The sequence below is a fragment of the Phasianus colchicus genome, chromosome 2 (genome assembly GCF_987193195.1).
Source record: "Phasianus colchicus chromosome 2, bPhaCol1.hap1.1, whole genome shotgun sequence".
Classification (NCBI taxonomy): domain Eukaryota; kingdom Metazoa; phylum Chordata; class Aves; order Galliformes; family Phasianidae; genus Phasianus; species Phasianus colchicus.
Genome location: NC_143437.1, coordinates 36,371,970 through 36,395,029, shown reverse-complemented (window position 1 = coordinate 36,395,029; position 23,060 = coordinate 36,371,970). Strand labels below are relative to the sequence as shown.

The window sequence follows — 23,060 nt, the reverse complement described above, 5'->3', positions numbered from 1 at the left end:
TGCTTATGTAGTTACTTAAGATATTGAAAAAAATGCCCTTTTTTAGAAGTGCTTTTGTGGAGATGGCAATGAGGCATAGGCATGGTCTAAATTTGTTTCTAAGTGAACCCAAACTTATCTCATCATTGGAGACCGTGTTCTTTCTTGCTTCTCTGACCTTAAAACCTGTGTGCTCAGTGTGTGCTGCCCACTGTGCCACTGTATTAGTCCGTGTTCCTATCCTGGGGCTGGTTGCACTGTCCCTTTGTGATGCTGATGTGCAAGGTTCATGGTCTTCCACCTGGCTGTGTGTGCACCTCCAGCTATGTGTTTGCATTTAGCAGGGAAGGAATAGCCTCTCACCATCCCACTATGCCACTTGCATGCTGGCAACAGACCAAGACTAGCTGCTATGAGCAGATTTCTAGCTGTTAGTATTTTGGATATTTTGGTCTTTGTTCCCTTTTTTTAAAAACACTTAAAATATTATTGTTGTAAAATAATTCAGGCTGCTGCAGGAGAGAAATTGAGAGTTTAATAACTTTCAAAAACACTTAGAAAAAGCCTCTGTTGGGAATATTGTCTTATTTGTTCTTGTGTGTAAAAAACCAAACCAACCAACCAAAAAAAAAAAAACAACCAAAAACAACCCACAACAGCACAACCAAACAAAAACAAAAAAAACACAACAGCATTCATCCTTGCAAAGTTCATTTTTATTTCTTAAGATACGGCATTCAAAATACCACAGGCCAAAATGTGAGTTTCCCACTATTTTGCAGTGGTGTAATTAGAGAAAGTAGAGTTATTCAGAAAATAAAGTTTACCTGGCCAGGTAAAGTGTTCATTGTACTCATCACCTGCTTTTTGTGTCCTACAACTTCTCACATTGCAAAGAAGCATTAGATGAATTTTGTGAAAATTCTGGGGAAAGTGCTGCTGTGGTGGAAAGCAGAGTATGTGCTGATATACACTGAAAAGAAAAATGACAACAAATCTTTTGGAGTCATAGTATGAATTTCTTATATTTTAAGGGAGAGAATAGAGAATGAAAAATTCTCCACATTTTTAAAAATGTTTTGTTTGTTTTGATTTTATAATTAACTGAATTCTAATCCTGTTCAAGAGATGTTACCCTGGAGGGGAAAGTCTAATGACATGATTGTCTATTTCTTTGTCTTGGCAAAGCCAGGCTGGTGCTTCTTCTTAAATTCAGAGTTAGAAATGGTAAAAAGCAAGTCATTAAATAATGTAAGTAGATGTCTTTATCTAAACATCTTATGAGAAAAGAATATTCTAAAACTATTGGTTCTTGAAGACTCTATATGCAAAAAGATCTTTTACAAGATCCCAAATGACCGTATCAATTTTTTAACTTTTTTTTTCACATTTTATTTGAATGTAATTACCCTAATTAGCTGTAAATTTTATAAATTTGTATTGCATAATTCATTGGCATGTTATAATAAAGCTGAAAATTTTTAATACTGCATTAAAAATACTACAGCAAGCACTGAGATGCTGTCTCTGCAGATGAAATACTTCTCAAAACAAGGGCATATTTTGAGTGCATATCAATAGCCGCAAAGTCAGGTTAAGATGTCTGACTTTCCTATGTGCCTGCCTAATCCTGTGCTGCTCTGTCCCTAACGCCAGCACTGCTGGGTCTGTAGCCAAGGCGTGATTGACTGGAGGAGAAAGACCTGACTTGAAAGATAAAGTATTCCCCAACTCCTGTTCTCCTGTGCTGAAAAGACAGCAGGGATGCAAGAAGCAGGAACAGTAAGGAGTCTGGTGTAGGATCTGCTTTAAGTTGCTGAGCATTTGCACAAAGTCCAACCATGTTTGAAAATATGTAGCTTTATCCTTTGAAAGAGAATTAGAAAATGAGCATAGGAAAGTATGTATTTAGAAGAACACACATATTAAAAATGGTTGTTATTGACTGGAATGTTTTTTCTAAGCATGTTTGTTTTAAATTTCACAGAAGTCTCCACGGTGATAAAATATTCTCATGTTTCTGTCAGTTAAAAAATGATTTCCCTTGTTCAGTAATTCTAGATAAGAATATTTGGTTGTAGAAAAATTGTGTGATGACATTTTCTACTCATCCAATTTTAATTTGTATATGACTTGGGTGAGTCCTTAATTCAGTCTTTATAACAGATTTTTTGAGAAGAAAGGCAGGACAGAGGATTAAGTATTTGGAAGGCTCATGCAGTTTCTTGAATCAACAGAATTTACACGTAAGGGACAAAAGATGTAAGATGTGGTTGCAAACAATTTCCGGAAAATAGTCAGAAAATTATATTCATTTAAGTTAAGCTTTTCTCTTTAAATGTGAAAAGAAAATCAATTTGATAACATTTAAGATCTATACAGTTCCATGGAAAGTGTAAAACCTCACCTGAAACAAACTTCTGAAGTTTTATGTCTGATTAAAAACATATTTGGGACTCCCATGGTTTCAAAGTGATTTGTGAAAGGCCAGCCACTGTGTTCTGATAACATGTTCACTTTAGTCAACTTTAGTCAACTTTAGTTAACTTTATTTTAACTTCAAATTTGAAATAAAGATTCTTCTGCGAGAAAATAATGAAAACTAAAAAATGCCAAAATGAGATTCTTCAAAATGTAGACCTCTACTATCCCTTTTCACTCTGAGCAAAAATGTATCTTCTCAAATTTGTCAAATATTCTGTTTCAGCATTTCCTAGGAGTATGGAGGTGGCATGAAAGAATGATTCAGTATTATCTTTTTATATAGTAGTTAGCCTTGGTAAAATTTGAGAAAAAGTACATAAAATGATTATAACAAAACAAAACTGAATAAAGACTCTGAATCTTGAAGAGTCTGAAAGCTGCAAAACCTTCAAAAGTACCGCAGATGAAGTAACTAAACAAAACACATTACAGCTATTATAAATTCTTGCTAGATGATGATAGTATGAAACAGGCTTTTTCTAACTTCCCTTAATAGTATGTTTTAAAGAGCAATGAAAGTTAAAATTGTGTTTCAAATGAGGAATTCTTAGTTTTTATTATTTCTTTGTCAGATTATCTTTTGTGTTTTTGTCTTTTTTTAGATCTTGATCGTTATGGCAAAATCTTTCAGCGGTGTGTGGTATATCCAGCTACAAGCCGGATGATCTACAGTCATCTGAAACATGATATATACATCTCCTCTTCCTTGTTCATGGTGAGTTTTGTTCCTGTATTGCATAGTCAATAAATACCTTTTTTATTTACTTCTGAGAAGGAACTAAAATCTTACAATAAACTGCATTGGATGGTACTCACACTGTTTTCACTTGGATTAGCCTAGCATTGTTAATTTACCTTATGCATAGAAAACAGTTCTTAAGCTGTTCAAGGATTTTTAAAAAATAAACTTGCAAAAATTGCCTCTCTCTTTAGATGACTTTGGAGCTATGCAAATATCTTTATACACACCTTGAATTGGTATTTCTCCTTTCAGATTGGAAGCATTTTTATCTCAGTGTTTAATATTTTAGGTCAAATTAGATTCAAGCCAAATGCTTTTTTTTTTTCTGTATCAGACATATCACAATGTATTTTATGTATTTAAGAGGGAAAAAAAAGCAACTGTGTTAGAAATACAATTAAAAACATAGGAAAAATATGTTGGAGAAAATATTTAGAGGAGTTTTCAGTTTTATCTTTGCGCTGTCTATACTTTATGCCTACAATTATTCTGCTTGTAGTATGCATGAGTAGTGTTAATAATGTTAAAAACAAGGCTTTGCACCGTATAAGAAAACTTCCATTTATGCTTTCCGCAGTGTCCAGACATGCAATAATGTGACCCAAAGCTCAAGCTGTTCATTTGGCTAAATGAAAATTTAACACTGACAAACCAAATTTGGATATCACAGTGTTTCACTGACTGTTCTTTAATACACCAGAAATAGCAGCCCAGAATCCTGCCCAAATATTAAGTCAATCATTTGAGGTTAAAATTCTCACTGTCTTGTCCTTCTCCTTTTTTAAAGGATTTTAACCTGGCTCTTGCAGCAAAGTTTATTTGTGATTGATACCAAATTTTCTGAAATAGATGATTAGCTACTGCTAAAAACTATATGTAAAAGTTTGTTACCTTATGTGTAAGTTTCGAGTACAAGTTGGAAGAAAAGGTCTGACAAGCCAGCATGAAAAGTATTTTTTATTTTCCACTCCTGTTCTAGATTTCAGAGTCCTTAGAAATATGCAACAGTAGAAAAAAATATATATATCAAGATGAAAGCTGTGAGAATAGAAAAGACAAAACAATGGAATTAGTCAAAGCCATTCTTATGATGTGCTTAAGTACTGTAATGAAGTGACACAGAAGCAGTTCAGTTTCCAGAGATGTGTTTGCACTTGATAATGGAAAGACATGTTTAAATATCCTGTATAAATGGATAGGGATATTTGCCAGCAAAATTCATTACTGTTATTTTTGGTGGAAGTAAGTTATTTACACAGCGAAATGGCCAGAGGTATAGCATGCCTTTTTCATCCTTTGGAGGACACCTTTCATCTACCTCTCTTACCAGTGTCAACCTGGCTTTAAATTTCAAATGACATGCCTAAACCAGACAGATTTGATACCAGAGAACCAGATAAATAGCAAAGAAAACATCACCTCACTTGTTTCCACTGGCAAATTATTGGAAAAATGTGATACTGTTTGATGGTTTTATCTAGTACCTGTTGATTCTGTGAGGCAGTTCCCCGGGTATTCATTGAGTCCTGCATTGTTCCCTAACCAGGCTTTTTATTTGCAGAATTAGCTGATTTGCTTCAAAGACTTGACCTTTTCTTTTCTCCTCTTCCTTATCAGCAGTGTGCCATGCATTTCTGAGCCTGTTTTTGCATCCTGAATGTGCACTGATTCATGGTGAAATAAGGGCTTTGTGACAGGTCTGGTGGAAGAACTAACCTCTTTAAACAGAGAAAAGGGTGTCTACTCTGTATGTGTTAACACTGCAGGATTTTGTCTCCTATTACAAAGATCTGCTGCACCACATTTTACTGAAATTATTCTGTGTCCACCCACGTGAGAACAGAATACAGTCTATAGTGTTTCCTTCGTGACCAAACTAAAAAAAAAGTCATATTTTAAATTCTTGTTTAGGAAATGTCATTGTACGTTGTGCGTATGATTAAAACAAACCAAAACCAAAACCAAACCAAAACAAAGAACACAAAAAACCCACACAAGAAAAAACTTCTTGCTTTGGCAGTCTGATCATCAGTTGTACTCTTCAAGCAAAGAGGAAAGGTGTGAGAAGGGCATGTTTGTCTCCCCCTCACTATCATGTCCTCTCAGCACTAGATAAAGATTCTCAATAACCCAGAAACTTAGCTCAAGGCTTCTCTTTCACTGGATTTAATTTAACGTGGACATAAGGAAGTAGACTGAATGTTACTACACTATACAAATTCTGGAGGATATTTTCCTACTACTGCAGCAGGAATGTTATCTTGAGACTAGATGGGCCTTATTTGTTGAACTCAAACCCTACAGAAGTAGGAAGATTCAAAATAGGAATAGACATACAGAATCTGTAAAATAGAAACTTATAATCATAGTAACAGTAGTTCCAGTTTGCTTCCAACTCTCGTACTCCTTTAGTTAGACCAGGGAAACCTACTACAGAAAGATGTGTTGAGCTGATGGTGTCAGCCTTTTAGAGGTGTGCTAAAACACAGGAAGTTACATGAAAGGGAGTTGGAATGTCTTACAAGGAATACTGGAAATGTAAAATTTACAGTTAGAGCACACATTGTATCTTCATTTTGATTTAAACCAACTGATAGCAATTTTGGCATGTCTTTGGGAATGAAAAGTACAGACAGCTCCACTAAGATTAAAAACAGACAAAATCAAACAAAATCTAAAACTTCATATAGTGTTTTAATATTTAAAGGCTTTTTTTTTTTTAGATTATGAATATGTAAAGTCAACACAGAATGACAAAGAAAAAAAAAAGCTGTAAAGAGCAGATGCTAGCTGCTGTTTAGGAGACATTTATGATAATTAAAATGAGGATATATAAAACATTAAAGGTCAGAACATCTACAAACAAGATAAGTGGGTGAGACCATATGTTAAGTTATAAGAATAACTGAAGAATTTTAAGTACATGATCTCATTATTTGGAAGGCACACTGAAAAAAAAGCTTAGAAAGCTCAATTAAAGAACTGCACTAGGTATCCCAAAGTCTGAGTACTTACAAGATATATTTTGGAGTGTTACACAGTGTAGAAAACAACTTCTAGGGATAACATCAACAATTGCTCAGTGGTGTTAGAGTTATATAATCAGACTTTAAAAGCAAGCAAAGAAACAAAAACCCAGAAAACCCACACACCAAAATATCACCAAAAAACATGGAGAAGGTCAAGCCCTGGATCTCAATTTCAGATGCCCTTCTTAGCTCAAAACAACCTCTATCAAAAAATCACATTCAGAAACTCCTTAGACCAATACTAAGTAATGGAGCAATTGGGTGTTGGATGTTTATGCTGCTAAACTCTAATTTCAGCCTCTCTGGTAATGGCTCACTGCAGTTCAGTGTTGTAACTGAAGTAAGGTGTTCTATTTCAGTTGTGAATCATGGTCAGTAAGTATGAAGACCAATCCTTTTTTTGTTATTTCCATTGCTTTCTTATTGTGAACATTCATTGTTTAATAGATTGATTTTCGTTAGGGTGTCACTCCACTTGTTCTCACATAGATGCCTATACTGAATCTGGATCTATCCTTTCTGCTATGCTAACTGGTAGCTGGGCTTTCTGAACACATCATGGGCTTCCTCTGGATGGCAGAGTAAATGGCATAAAGGGTACGCTAAATGAATCAAAATGAAGCATGCATTATTTATGGAAGTAATCACAACCCTGCTGAGACACAGTCTGCTCTGTGATGCCTGCAGCAAATAAACAGAAACAAGTGACTAAGTGTCAGCATTTGTCTTGAAAATTTCTGGTCCAGGTGAATTTGAACCAGGTTTTTATGCTGTGTCTGAACATTCAAATACAGTTAGAATTCTCCTTCACACTTTTCCTTTCCTTCTGTACTTCATTATCAAGCAAATACTGTGTCTACCATGTGTCAAGACTCTTGGATAACTTTTGCCACAGAAGCTTCAAAAACTATGGAGAAACTCTCCTCAAAGTCAGTTATTGGTTAAGGCAAAGCTCAATAACGCAGGAAGTATTGCTGTTGGTTTGCACTCTGTTACGGATTTGCTGTTAGTAGGGAATCTTAACTAATAATTTTATATCATAACAGATCAGTGCATCATTTTATTTTTTTATTTCTTTAAGACACAGCTTGTGTCCTTGTAACATGAGCATAAGATTTGGTTTTAAATGAACTGCTGCAAGAAATTGCTTTATCTGAATGGAAACAGTGAAAGATTTTCATTTGCTGTCAGTTTGCATTCGTGCATGATTTTCTTCTGAGTTCACAAACTCTGCCACATAACTTCTGTGGGCTTTTTGCATTAAAAAAAAAAAACACAAAAAAAACAACAAACAAAGAGTGAGAAGAGTATGTATGGTAGTGCTGCTGTTGTGTTTAAATTCTATACTGATCTGAGTAGCATCATTTGTGTGCTAGCTTGCAAGGCAGGAGATGTCAGTCATTATGTCCTCACCATATCTTTTGGGTTTCTCTTGATTAGTGGTGACAGTCAAGTTTTTGGGAAGTGCTTTCACATGATAACAGACCCTAGTAGTCAATATATTTTGATCATTCACCACCAAGTTTTGTTTACTTCGGTCTTGAAGTTTAAGGTGAGTCTGCTGCCCAGTGCTTGTGTTGCCATTTCTCAGGGTAACTGAGCTGGCAGGAGGGGACATACAATGTAATTGTGTGTGGCATTACTTCTTCTGCACGCTTATACTTCTAAACCACACAGCAGTCTGGTTTTCAGTGTAATTAATTTCACTATGGCAGTTTAAATACCTAGGGAGTATTAAATATTGTGTATCTAGGGATTATACCTTGGGACTATTTTTGCTATGAAAATTTAGGACCTTAAATTTTCCTGGAATTAACCACCCAAAAATTTACCTAGAAAATGAACCATGTTTCTTCCTGACAAAACCTAAATATCAGTCTTCTGGGAATCTATGCAGTCTGGTGGGCATTTACATTGCACTGGAGACAGATGGTACTTCCTACATCCCTGAGAGGCTTGAGTTTGGTAACTCACAGAGTTTCTCACACAAAGGTTTCAACAGGGAGAAAAGTACTCTCTCTTCTTGTGAGTCAAGGGAGAAGAAAAAGGTTTACTACTAAGAGTACTAAAAGGACTGAATGATGATATTTTTTTTCTTTGTTCTTATGTAATTATCAGACAAAGTTCCTTTCTGTTATTCTTTTGGAGGTTTATGTTACATAAATACATATGTTGGAACTAGATTTTTAGATGAACACAATTCTGAAATAAACAAGTGAACATTGAGATGTTCAAGGCTATGTGGTCTCAACTGTGGGAGAGGAAAGCCATCCCTTGCTAATGAAGGGGAGGAAAAAAACATTAAAAAGCTTGACTGAAAACATTTTTCCAGTCATCTAACTAATTGGATTTAGATATAGATTAGATATTAGGAGTGATGAAATGACTGATGAAATTGCTGAATAACATAGACTACTCTGAATTGCCATTGTGAAGAGATACAGATTTGTTTTTCACTTTTTTTTTCCAGTATTATTTATTATTATTTATAATATACTAATATTATTCTGTAATTTCCTCAGTAGCAGAAAACTATTTGAAGGACCTGTGGCAGAATTAAACCTTAAACAGAACCAAACACCAAGGTCATGGGCTCTCACTCTGTACAAGCATTGATGATGATAATAATTTTGATGCACATTCAAAAAATGGCTTTGCAAAGCACAATTTAAAAATGGGTAAGAATCACTGCTGCTCTTGGACTTCCCACTGATCAAATACCTATATTTCTTCTCGCTATGATTATAGTTTTTAGCCAGCATTAGCAATGGTAGAAAAGAAGAAACAACACTTGTGAAGACACAGTTTCTCAAAAGCAATTTACATTTCTCAAATAATGGAAAAATATCTAGGGTTTTGAAAGGACTAATGAAGTGCCAGAGAAGGGGAGGAATGAGATTCATGAGTTTAATTCATGCTGTTATAGTAGGCATCTTCAGTTCAATTCTGCATCAATTGCTTTTAGATGATATCTGTATTAAATCTGAGAATTTATTCATAAATTCGGCTTTTTCTAAAATGCTTGTCAATAAAAGCTTCCAGGTATTAGCAATCTGTTAGCATGAATAGAAATATCTCATGAAGACCAAACTGTTTGTCCTAGTTTCATTTGGGATAGAGTTATTTTTCTTCCTAGTAGCTCGCATGCTGCTGCATTTGCAATTTAGGATGAGAATAATATCATCTAGAAAGCTACATCAGTGCCAATTTTTAAAAGTAGAGTATCCATACTTTCTGCTAGAATAATTACTTTTTGTAGATTCTTTTGATTTTTTTCAGGTCTGTGGTAATGCCAAATTGTTACTGTATACCCTTATTTGCCAGAAAATTAATGAAGTTGAAGTAAAGTGTGAAATCATCAAAACTTCTAAGGACCTTGTCTGTTTTCTACAGCTTGACATAAACATCTCTTCTGACTGCATTTTCTGTGCTTTAAGTGCATTTTACAATGGTTTGTAGCAGCTCTTATGGGCTATAATTTTACATGTACAGGCTTTTTTTTTTTTTTTCAAATTTCAAGTTCAGGTACACCAAGATACTGGTTTTAAATAACTGGCACTATTGGCTAGTGAGACATATTTATTATTTCAAACATTAATATATGCTGTTATATGTTAATTTGCTGGATGTCATTAACTGTTGTCATTTTTGTGTAACGTATATAGATGTGTTTACGTATATTTAAACAAAAGGGAAGCATAGCTTAAATAATATAGAAACAGATTTAAAAAGTTGCTTGGGGGAAACGTGAGCAGCATCTTCTTTTGTAAGATGAGCAAACTTGGCAAGTAATGTCTTTTCTTTAAAAAAAAAACCTGCACTATTTTTTAAATTGTGTGCTTTTTCTTTGTTCTGAATCCATTATTGTGCATCTCTGTGATAGATATCTTTACAATGACAGTAAGATTCATCTGATGTAGAGACAGGCAAATCCAGAAGGCAATTCTTCTCTGATATTATCTAAGATAGTTATCTTAGGAGGGGTTATATTATCCTCTGGAGTTGACTGTGAATGCAATATTATTTTTTGTATTAAAAATGAGCCAAGATAAACATGAAGAGCTCAGTTCTATACTTCCTGTAGTTATCTTTATTTCGTTGGAGCTACCGCAATTGTGTAGAACCATAGAATGGTTTGGGTTGGAAGGGACCTTTAAGATCATCTAGTTCCAACCCCCCTGCTGTAGGCAGAGGCACAATCTATTGAGCAATTGTACTTGAACAAGTGATTCTGCATTTTAAGTGCACAAAGGCTCCCTCAAATGGTAGGACCTTTCTAGCAGGAAGAGACAGTTAACTATTGTTATTGTGCAGCACAATTTAAAAAAAAAAAGTCTTCAATTATACTGGCACTTAAACCAAATAAGTGTTGCTCTTCAGTTCTTTTGTTTCCTTGATGGTTTGACGTTCAAAGCAATAATACTCTTCAGTGTTGTATTTTACCTGCTCCCTTTTTATATGTAAGCAGGATATTCAATTTCTTAGAAATTGGAGTTTATCTGGGGGGGGGGGAGAAAAAAAAATTGAAGAAGCAAGACTCTTTGAATCATTTTCTACTTTTTGTTTGTTTGTTGTTTGTTGCAGGAAAAGACCAATGTATTTCAACAATGTCCACTTAATTAGTTTGTACAACACAATTTCTCTTTTGTCATTTCTTTTCTAGAAAATCTTAGTCTTATTTATTACTAATTTTTCTGGTTTGGACATGCTTGTTCTGCTCATTGCCTTTCATGCTAACTATGCTATCTATGCTATCTATACTAATAATAATCTTTGCTTCCAAGTAGTGTCTTTTGCACACCTTACACAGGAAGAACTGCACAGAGGGACATGGTTTAGTTGGCATGGTGGTGATGGGTCAGTGGTTGGACTAGATTATTTTAGTGGCCTTTTTCAAGCTTAATGATTCAATGATTCTGCAAAAATGGTGCTTCAATGTAGTGTCACATTATAGTGTTACCTATGATGGTAGCTTTTCTCCAAATACTTGTTATTTCTAGTATTTTCGAAGTGTACTGTCTTTGGTGACAGTGCTACCAATTTAACATGTTTATTCATATAGTTTTCTATGAATTAGACATTTCCCCTCCAAAGTGAAATGAGCGGGCTGTTTAATAGTCATGTTTCAGCACGGCAATGTGGACATTTAAGTGGTTTAGAAATTATTTCCCACTGGAGAATATATAGGTTTCTTCAGGACATAATACAGTCTGAGTTTCATTGCCAGCCAAGTGAAGTTAATAAGTTGACTCTGCATTATGCAGGACCTCCTTGAATAATGCTAATTTATCAATGCCACACATTAAAGCTAAAACCTTCTGGGTGAGAAATAACAGAAAGATTTCAATCATTTACACTAATAAAAGAGAATGTGCCATTTGGGGTTACCCTGACCAGATTTCAACTTGTATTACATCCTGCATAATAACCTTCTTAGTACATTTCAGTGGCATAGTCTGCTGGTCTTTAATTCTTCCTCTAAACTGTTCTGTGGTTTGGCACAGCTAAACAGCTGCTGTGTTGCCTCCTCAAGGTAAATTCACTTTAAAAGCCTGGAAAAAAACGGTTACTTTTAGAAACAGGTAGCACTGCAGTAACTTTTAAGATGTGTTTAAAGTATCCCATGGTCTGCATTTTGCTGTCTGAAAGACGGTTAATATTTTGGCTTTACTTCATGAGTGGTAGAGAAGAGCTTTTTTCTTTTAAGAAAATCATGAAATTACAAAGTTGGACTGTCTATAAAACAGCTATCAGAGAGCTGTTGAAGGCTTTTGAGAGAGGTTTTGTGGGTGTGATGATGCTCAGGGGAGAGAGACAGGAAGTGTAAGAGATCTGCTGTGAAGTGTTGAATCCTGTGAGACTTGAAGCATCAGACAACATTTCCAACAAGAGCCTGGAGCAATGCATTAGTGTGTGCAGCAGGTGATGTCAAGTCTGAAAAGCTTAGATTAAATGAATGCAGGTGTTGATGCTAGAAAATCTCTAAAGAATAGCTATAGTTACTATCCAGGGATTGCTCTTCCAAAAGAAGTTGGGAGGTAATTTAAATTGCAGTGACTCTACTTTGTGTTAACTCCAAGCAAGGTCTTAAAATGCAAGTAATTTAATTCTGCATGTGAGTCAGCTCTGGAGTAGGAATACTCTTAGATTTCTTTTGTTTTGAAAATGTACATACTTGAAATAATTCAAGCCCAAGTCACCATATTTGTTAAACTTCTAGTACAAATCTTTGAAACCAGAAGAACTTGAGCCTAACTGGGAAGAAACAATTCAAAATGGATTTCTTTAATAAGAAGTTTGCCAGTTTTCTTTAATGGGCACAATAAGGAAGGACAACTCTATTATAAATGTAGAGTATACGTAGAGTGTGTTGTCAATCTTTTTTCAATTTATTTTTGAATATATTAAAATTTTGTATAAGCAAGATGTTTTGATTTTTTTTAAAGAGTTCTTTCAAGATTAAGGAACTTCTTGTCCATTGTGTTTCATAATAATTAAGCTGGTGAATGTAAAGGACAAAGCATAAAGAAACTTTCGCCATTTTTAAAAGGGCTAGGCTTTAGGAATGGGTGATTTCATTTCTGTGTTTAAAAGGGACATGGAATGCCATGTTGTTTGGCAGTATTCGGTCCTCCCAGACTTTGGCAACATGGAACTGATGGCTCAATGAGAGATAGGTAGAGCTTCCAACTCTCATGCAACACGTGGGAGGGGCTTCACATATCCTCTGCTGCTACCTTGCCTGTAATACCAAGCTTCTTATAAGATACAGGATAATTCAGCTGTTTTTGAAGAGTCGTGGTTATTTCAGAGGATGAACACTGTCATATTATCATTGCTTTACTGAGTAGCATGAGACTGCTAACAGTTACTCTATTTGGTTAATTTAAAGAAAGCTATAAACTTTGCTTGTGAACCATTTTGCACAGCTGCTTTTAAAACACATTTCTCAGCCATATCGTTGTTGACAGAATTTTTTATTATGTTTGACTTTTATTTTTGCTCTCAGTGTTATATGTACTTCGAATTGAATTGATGATTATAAGGTGTCCAATTACTGATAAGCTCTTAACTACCTGAAGGACTGAAGCTAAGCTCTTTTACTTCCCCCCTGCCCCTCTTCTCCTTTTCCTTAAATATGTCATATATAGCCGAGTAAATCAAGAAAGGCACCAGTATTCATGTGCGGAAAAGCTTGTCATGGTCTGGTTATGCTCTCACTCAGAATGCTTTATCGTGTTGAAGGTGTGTGATGCAATGCATTTAAAAATCTGCCTGTGCTCAGTCTGCATTAAATTACTGAGACAAGTGGACACTTCTCAAGCTTGATGGACTGTATAACTATAGTATTTTTTAAAATACTTTCATTAATCCTTTAAGTTTCAGTTTCCTGATGAAGAGAGGTGAAAAATCATCCAAGTCTAGAAATTTTTGTGACCACAGGACTAGCCAAACCTCTCATGAACACACAGAGCCACTAGGATTCATTCTTGAAGCTGAAGGTGCTCTCCCTCTCCTTTCTGCCCCATATTCTGATTCCGGAACAGTGCAGATGTCACTGTCTTCCATATGTATTTTGTGCATGCACTCCCACAAGTTCTTTGTAGCTGAGTCTTTGAGATTCCAGTACGCTTGTTAGAACTGTAGGTTTTTTGCATTTCCCAAACTCACTTTAATATTTTCAAGGATCAAAAAGGTAAGTTTTACATTCTTTTTTTTCCCTCAGTAGTTAAATTCATGCTTATTTTCCAAGAAATTCATGTAAAATTCATTAGTTTTCCCAAAGGGGAATTTGGTGCTTTGCAAGCTAAATAAAAATAAACCACTTTCTTTCCTCCACCCTTTCAAATGAGTAGTATTTCAAGCGTGACTAACCCATCATCTCTGCCTGTAGCAGTGTGGGTTTCCACGTGCCACCCAGTCTTTGAGGGGAATTGTGCTAAGCATAAGAATTAAGAGCCTCAAAATTCCTCGATTGTGGCAGAGTAATGCTCTCAAATCCATGAGTATAATAATGGAATAATGGAGGGCTGAGCATAGATGAGCACTGCATGAGGGAAAAAAAAAAAAGCGTGTATCTACTTTGAAATAAAATATCTTTTGTTTTGAAGTTAGAAAGTTTCTCCTGACCAAGACTACTTGCCTCTCAGAACAGGAAAGCTCCCTTCTGAAATATCTTCCTTAGAAAATAGGTCAAGCATCAAGCATCTTCTGTCACGGTGGTGTTTTCTTTATGAGGGAAAGGGCAACATGAAAATTATTTACTAGCAATTCTTGTGAACTGTAGTCATCTACTCATTGGCTGAATGCAGATGACAATAAGTGGTACATTAGGTTATGAGTTGAATTAGCAGTGTTAATTAGCTATCTGAGCTCTCCATTTATTGTTGTTTTTTCTCTTTCCATATGTCTTTTCCAGGCACATTTTGTGGACCACACATGAAATATAGTCAAAGTAGTTGACTGCTTCATACATATTTATTTACCTCCATTCTGTGGTCTGCTTGTTCAAATGTGCAGACTCCTCTGATTAACTTGCTACTTGTTTAATCTGGCTCAGTGAATACTGAGTGCTGCACTTTGAAGTGCAAAAAACTCAATACATGGACATTTTATCATTTTCTTTACTTTTCAAAGTTAAATGTACGTACACTAATGATGACTCAGTAACAGTGGTACAGGAGTGAGTTGGGAATTTTTTTTTGTGGTTGAGAAACTGTCAGTGTGTCAAACTTCCAACCTATGGGGTGGAAAGTGGACATATTTTTGAACTATGCATGTATACATATAAAGGTTTTGCTTTAGTAAGATTTGGGTAAATACATTCCTTACAAATTTGTCTCCAAACCATGTCTAATATGACCTAGGATAATGATATTTTTGAAATGTCTGAAGGACAGTTATTAATGTTAGTAGATTGCTTTGGACTGACTTTGTCAGTTAATAGTTGGTTTGCATGTAACCTTTATTTCAGAAAATGAACTCTTCTTGCACTGCTTGCAGAAGTAATGACAGCGATGAGTAGGGGAAGGTAGGGTGCAATGTAACATGCCTGTCCCTAAAGGAAGTTGGAAATTCACCATGCCATATGATGCTGACATGGTTCATTATTTTTCCTATATCTTTCCATGTTTTTTTTTCAGATGTCCAGATCAGCTGTCTGATTCAGATATGCCAGCCTAAAATTTATCGCAAACAGCCGTGGCAAGTTCTGCTGTACCATAGAATGGGATAGGAAGTCAGATGCTGATCTGTGCAATACTGTGTAGCTTAATGCAGGGCTCCTTCAAAAGGAGTTAAGTGATGCCTTGAAAGTGTGGTTTGTAATGTGGCTTTCTGCAGGGCAATGTCTGGGCTGTGTCTCCAAGGCACTGGCAGGTGCCGCACAAAGAGGATGTCCAGACTTAGTACCTCTGTGGTGCAGCTCCCATCCTATGGTTTGCCAGCACATAATGCTTCCTACCCCTCTCTCTTCTGTTCACTGTGAGCCCACATTTGGTGGGAATGGGGCAAGATTTTTGATGAGAGCAGTGGAACAGATGCTTCAAATACTCCTTATAAGGTTCTCATACAGTAATTTCTGGTTGAGCTCAGATTTGTTTCTCATTTGTATTTTGTAATTTGGGGAAATAATGACTAAACTGACCTCCAAAGCATGTTTACCCTGGACTTCAATATAAATAGAAATGTACTTTATTTTCTTTTCCCCATGGACCTGTGGAGCAGCTCCTTCAATACTTAGTTCTATAGGAGAGCATAAATAAGCTGGGATGATCTCGTGAGGTCTATGCATTATTTGGACGTGTGCTTTTGTATGGCCCTTTTCAATTACCACGGTGTTTGTTCTTGCTTGTGAAAAAAACTCTAAAATGTATAGATGATGGATTTATTAATGGATTCAAAACTGCTCATTGCCTTTTTTGCGGACACCAGTTGCTTTTCAAACTTTGGGCTTCAACTGAGGTGGCATTGCTTTTTTTTTGTTGGTGATTTTAGCCACTACAATCCATGAAATACAACAATGAAGACCATTAACGAAGGGAGGAATAATTTTTACACAAAACCAATATAAACTATGCTATAAACTATGTGTAATATAGTCTATGAATTAGAAGGAAATTCTTAGGGTAATTGGAGACTACAGGAACTTTGAAATTAAAATAATGAATTTAATTAATATTAGTAGATGCTATGACCCTTTGCTATTGAGCAGGCCAGTACCTGAAACTCACCTTGCTAGTTTCATACATATGAAACCAGTGGCCCACAGAAGCAGAGGTTTCTTCGTGAAAGATGTTCAGTAGTTTATCACACAGCATTAAGACGTGATGGCATAGCAAAATCATAGGGCTGATTCACCCCCAGCTAAATCTGATAGGCTCTGAAGAACAGCCTCACTTATTCATGTGGGATGCCCTTTAAAACAAGCAAATACAGAACTTCCTTGCTGTTTCATATAGCAAGTGCTGGCATCGGGAGAAGCAGAGCAGAGCATACCTTGATCTGTGTTCTCTTAAAGACCATCAATGCTCAGCATTCTCACAACAACAACTGTTATGTCGATGATATCTGATAGAGTTAGGCAGCAAAAGGGATGTTGAAAGTAGAGGTCTTGCAGCACTGTGAAAATGTTGAAATCCTCCTTCTAATAGTGTGCATTACAACCACCAGAGTGACAGAGATGGCCAGGAGTGCTTCAGCACCTGAAAGGTTCATTGCAAGAGTCTTAGCACCAAAAACTGAATAGATCTAGGTGTTAAAAAACAGCAAGCCTATTTTCTTACAGCTTTCTTACAGCTTTTCTTACAGCTTTCAAATATTCTTGCATCCAGCTAAAGCCCTCCATGGATTTGGCAGATCTTCCCTCCTTCTTGTGCTTTCCCGTTCTCATACAGGCAGCTCCCTTTCTCAGCTATACTTGCTCTCCATCTTGAAGCCAAAAGCACTGCCTGATGAAACCCTTCTCTTTACTTTCTGACTGTGCCTGGTGTTTAAATACTCTCCCCAATGATTTTCTCAGTCTTTAGAACACATAGGACTCCTTTTTAACCTGAAGTCTCTGCTCTCCCACTGAAGAATTATCAGCTTTCTGAACTCTAACCATTCCTGCAGCCATGGCAAAAGATAATTCCTCTATAGCTTGAGACTGCCAGTTGGATGCAATCCACAGAGGCAATTCATTAATTTACACATTAGCTTTTCTTTCATCTCTGTGGGGCACAAATACATAACTCCCTCTGCTTTGTCTTGTTCTCTCTCACCTCTGGAGACTGCATTCACAGCCTGACCTCCAGTGAGACTGCTCATCCCTCTTAGGCAGCTCGTGACCTGAGGGGCTGTGGCTGTCCCTTCTGACCTATGCCAGCTGCTAGACTGCATGGCCTCTCCTTCCCCTGTGAAGGTGAGTGCAAGAGGTGATGGACCCAGAGACCAGCTTGAGCTGTCCCTGGCCTTTTCTCCCTTATCCCAGTGCCACCATCCTTCTGGCCACAGAACTTCCAGCCTCAAGGGGAGGCCCATGAATTCTGTGCAGCTGGTGATGTGCAGTCCTTTCCTCAAGGAAGCCAAGCTCTGAGCCGGGGTTCTCAGTCACTGTTTGTCACTAGACCTGGTAAAGCAATGTGGATTTGAACAGCAGGAAAAGGAAATATTGCATTCAATGAATGTGTTAGCATTCACTGAAACTAGCTTTTATAATTAATTTTTATTCAAAAATTTCGAATTCATTTTTCATGATTTTTTAATTGCTTTTTTAAATTTTAATCTATTTTTCATTATGGTATTAGAGAAGCCAAGGCTCTCTCAGCCACAGTGGTGGAAGCGTTACAATTTCATGCTCTACAGAATTGAGAATCATGTTATTGCAGGTCTGGTAGCTTAAAGTTTCTGTACTGTGAAGTTTTAAAATGTCATTGGTACAACAGTTTGCTAAGATATGCTAGCGCTGTTTTACAGAGCTTTGGCATTTTGTGTTACAAGATATTTCTTGAATAAAGGAGATTATTTATTATCTCATCCCTCTAGGCTGAAAACCAATGCAGAGGTTGTCACTTGAGGTGTAGATTACAACATGTAACAGATATTTGAATTGTTTCAGATGTATTTGAGCAAGAGATATAAAAAATGATGACATAAATTTGTATAGTTGAAATTTAAGAGCTTTGGTTTCAAATAAAAATGGTACATTATGGTAAATTCACATTTAGGAATATCTGATCTGAACAACAGGATATAATACTAGTTTCATTTTACCCATGTGAGGGATAAATTAATATTCAGGAACACAAGTGAAAGTGGTCTTGATTTTTTTTTTCTTAATCCTGTCCTAGAAATGCTACAAAAATATTCTGTACCCTGCAAATACAACTTTTTTTTTTTTTGTCTATAGCTTGACACAATGTAATTTTAGTGCTGAGATGTTAATAGCATTTTCAAGGGAATAATTCATACAGTTCTATTGCTTATGTCAGTGTCAAAGAGAAAAGAAATTTACCAGACCTGTGGAGCTGTTAAAAGGCAGTGCAAGATTGCACAATGTCATTAAGGGTGTGCACATCATGGTGCAGAGCACTGCCTGCTGGACGGGAGCTGGGGGCGTACTTCAGATTTCAGTTTCTGCCTTGCTTTTTTTAGTTTTGGAGGCAATGGGTGATATTCCTAAATTTTCCATTTTCTCATGCTTTACCCATTTAGTAGCATACCTGAGCCATGACTGGGCTATGAGATCTTCCTGACTATTAATGTGCTGTAGAACAAGATGTCTGCAAGGATATATTTACCCGACCCAGCAAAGTGATTGTATTAATGCCTTAAATTGCACTTTGCTCTTGTTTTTAATATGGCTTCATGGTTTCTGGGTATAATCTGGCTCTTCCCCTACCACGACTCTCCAAATTTCAGTGGAACTGCTGGTGTGTTTAAAACAAGCTGTGCACTAAGTGCTCTGATGGACAGAGGCCAGAGCACTCACCACAGTGCAGGACAGAGCCCTGGCTGCTGCTGCCTGAACATATACCTGCCTCCAGCCTGGGGTAAACTAGAATGAGTACTATAGGAAGCCTCGTGGTACTGTGAAGCCTCAGAAGACACCCACTTGCTCATGGCAAATAAAAGTGTGAGGTGGACAACAATGGTGGCTACTTGCTTTCAGAAGCTACTGTCAAATGAGAGGTGCCTTTTGCAGCAAAGAATTGGTCAGTTAGGTGTTTCATCAGTGTGCTCAGACAAGCTCCTGCTGCTAAGTACTGCTCTTCTCTTCATATGCTCTTCCAGACAGCATTAACCTTCTTTCCCATTAGATGGACTGTGAATGCCTTTAACATTGAACAAATACAATTTGTGGCTTAATCTACTCACAGACTGCATTTTTGCCATTATTGTTTGGGAGAAAGCAGCAGGAGATCTCTATTCTGTCTCTAATTCCCATTAGACCACAGAGGTATTCCAGAGCCTTTATCAATAAAACAATTTATATGTCTTTCTGGGTATGGATATACACAGGTGTGGGGTGATGTGAGGTGGCATATAGTTCAGACATGTACTTTGGCAAGCATTATCTTGTAGCAAAGTCTTTAACGTGATTTTATGTATATCCTATTATATCGATTTGTGTGATTCTTTTTTTTTCTTGTTCAGGAGATTTTTGATAATCGAAACTGTTTTTTAGTGAGCTGATCTTGGATAAACTAGCTTACTCTTTGTATAAGAAGAGATAAGGAAAGCAAAAGGGGTGATGTTAATTAGTGTAATGTTAAACTGAGTTTATTGATCACTGAACTCAAGATACTGATTCTTTTGCTCAGTTGTCTGCCTCATACTTGTTCTGTTTTTATTTTTGTTCTTTTCTTTATTTAGTTGTGTATAAAGTAGTCTCTACAAAAAAAGCTCTGCTTAGAATGGCATTTTTAAAGTAAAATTTAAGATGTTTTTAGGAATAATTTGCGGCCCTAGAAGCCTCTGTTACACATCATACTGGATTTTTTTGAACTGCTTATTTCCAGCAGGTATATCCACCCTTATGCCTGGTTATACTGGCTTGTTCCAAATTTAAGTAGACTTAACGAGATAGCTCCAATGCCCAGGAATCATGTAGGGGAGACATTTAAAATGCTAGTAAAGCAAAGTTCAAGACTTGTGTTTATTGAACTAGTGATGCATTGAAAGAGGCAAGTAGTTCTCTAGGTTCCTCTGAGGAATCACTTGGCTTGGTGACAGAAGATGAAATTATGGGTTTAGGACAAAAATGGAGTGCAAGGAGCAAGTAAAGCTTAGAAATAGGGAAGCATAACTATGTGACTAAATGCTTCCTTTATGTTGTGCAAAGGCAAAACGGTAAAATACAACTCATGGCATTGGAAGGCTTTGCCTAGATGGGATAAGAACAGATTTTATGCAAATATCACTAAGATCCCTTTAAGTTACAGATCTGAACTACTAAGATTTCTGTCTTTGAAGGTTTATTGCAGTACCCTAACTATGCAGCAATGACTCACATTTTCAGAAACAAAAATCTCTGGGTGCATAAAGACATTCAAGTACCTGAGTCCCTCTGTTTAATTTGCTTGAGCAGAAAGAGCTTACTTCAGAAAAGCAGAGGTTGTTACGTATGTTGTGTCTGCATAAATATTAAAGCCACTGCTGAGCATTAAGTTTTGGGGGATATCACCGCCCAGACTGAAATAAATTTTGATATCCTACAGTCTCGACTGTGCTAATAGAATGGTACAGATAATAATGAAAATATGGTAGCAGTTCATTGTGATTGAAATAGGTTTTCTTTATTATAAAAATCACATCTCATTTTTGTTTGTATATAGATGGATCATTTCCCCTCCCCCCTTTCATGATTATAGCTCAGTCCTCAAACTAATTGCCATACAGTCAAATGTTTTGGTTTTGTGAACTTGCCAGGGATACTGGAGCTTGTGGATTGCCCTTCTGGGTGATGCTATTTCATGCAAGCTGGCGTGAAGTGACTCAGCCCTGTTCAGTTCCTACCTATTGCCATTGTTCATTTTCAAGCCTGTTTAATTATGTGTTTCTAGTCAAAACACATGCTGGCGTCTGCTAAGTGCAAAGTGCTTTGGGTGAATGAAAATAAACAGAGCATACATTTTTTTCTCTTTTCCTCAGATATTGTAGGCAGTGAAATAACAACTGCAAAATCATTTTTTGTGCTTTGTATAATTTCTGCAACATTTTGTATTTGCCAGTCATACCTTTTTCTCTGCTGTAATACTGAGACCCATTACTTGCCTTTCCTTATCTCTGTTCCTTTTTTTTTTTTTTTTAGTAAAGATCAAATCCCTTCTCTCTGCCACTCTTTTATTATTATTATTATTATTTTTAATTAATGCCAGGAAACATAAAGTCTGGTGATCCTGTGAAAAATCCTTTTTATTTTACTGCTCCAGCAGAAATAGAGGATGAAGAAAAATGGTCCAAAATCTAAAATAGGTCAAAGATTCAAAAAAGTGTTTATTGGACATATGCTTCTTGATGGCCATATGTGAATTCTGTGCTTGCCAAAATCTACAATTAAGAGATAAGAGAAGCATGTTCCTACGTTCATCTTCCTGTATACTATTCTGAAAGTATTTAAATCGTTCTTAAACTAAACAGACAACAAAATAATACTCAGCATGCAGAGGAGTTGACACAGAAGTATGCAGAAAATAGAAAGAACTAATATTATTACACTTAAACTCCTAAATTTTTCAGAAAAAAAAAAAAAAAGGGAAGCAAAGACTCATTTATGGTAAGAAGGACCACAGGAGACTCCTGGTTATGTTTCCTGCTCAGTCAGGCTAACTTTCATGGATTAGGGCTGTGTTCTGAGCTTGGTCACTCAGGTCTTGAAGACTCCCCCAAGGATGGTGCTCTCCCTGCTCTGTGGGTCATGGAGTTGCCTCTGCTTAGCCTTTTGGTCCCTCTGGCACTAACAGGCTCCTCTGGTGTCAGCACCTCTAAGAGGCCAGCAGGCACATCACTTTATGCCTGTGGAGAACCATGTGATGCCTGTGAGATGAAGGTGACACATTTCCAGCAGAAAAACAGGGACCTCAGAGATGAGAGTACAGAAATGTTCCTTTAAGATTTCAAAAGCAAAATAGTAGATTAAACAAGCAGGTTTCTCTCACTTCTGAGAGCAAATGTTGCTTTGATTAAAATCTGTAGAGTACATTGCTACTTTGCTAGAAAGCAAGGTTAGCATTTTTTTTCAAAGGAGAAATGATAAAGTTTTGTCTTCTTTAATTACAGTGGAGATGAAGGGCATTCTGAACAGTAAAATCTTTGCCAAGTGCCCTAAGTTGCCCTAGGTAGTGCCTTTCAAGATTGTCATTAAAATATGACTATGCTGAGCATAGCTTTGTCTTTGCTAGTCATGTGTCTGCTAAGAGTCTTGTTGGTGCTGATACTCTAAACTTCTCTGTGACACAAACCAGTCTAGTTCACTATAGTACTAAAATATATATGTTTTCTGGAGAAAATGGTTTATATTAAATTCCACACTCTAAAATTCTTGCTGTAATGCCTTAAAATATCTTACAAGATATTTCAGGACAAGGGACAATACAGTAGTAGTTTTACATGATATAAGGAAACAAACTTCTCCATGTTGTATGAATGTTTATGATTTGAAACATGATATGAAAGTTTATGATTTGAAAAGTTAATATCTATTACCATTAAGTGATATGTTGTTTATAAAAAGTAAGTTGGTGTTTATTGGATACAAGTAATTCTACAAAAGTCTGATTCGGAAGGCTGTCAATTGCCTTCTTTTTATGGGGTGTAATGACAGGCTTCAGATGTTTTTCACTGAG

At 36.4% G+C, this 23,060-nt stretch overlaps 1 protein-coding gene across 1 annotated transcript in view; it reads left to right on the top strand.

Annotated features, from left to right (window-relative positions):
- The window catches only part of CHRM3 (cholinergic receptor muscarinic 3), a 263,192-nt gene that overhangs the window by 78,220 nt on the left and 161,912 nt on the right, over positions 1-23,060 (top strand). Inside the window, exon 2 of the mRNA XM_090135382.1 lies at positions 3,066-3,178. The gene's annotated coding sequence lies outside the window, so the exon portion shown is untranslated. The remainder of the gene's footprint in view (positions 1-3,065; positions 3,179-23,060) is intronic.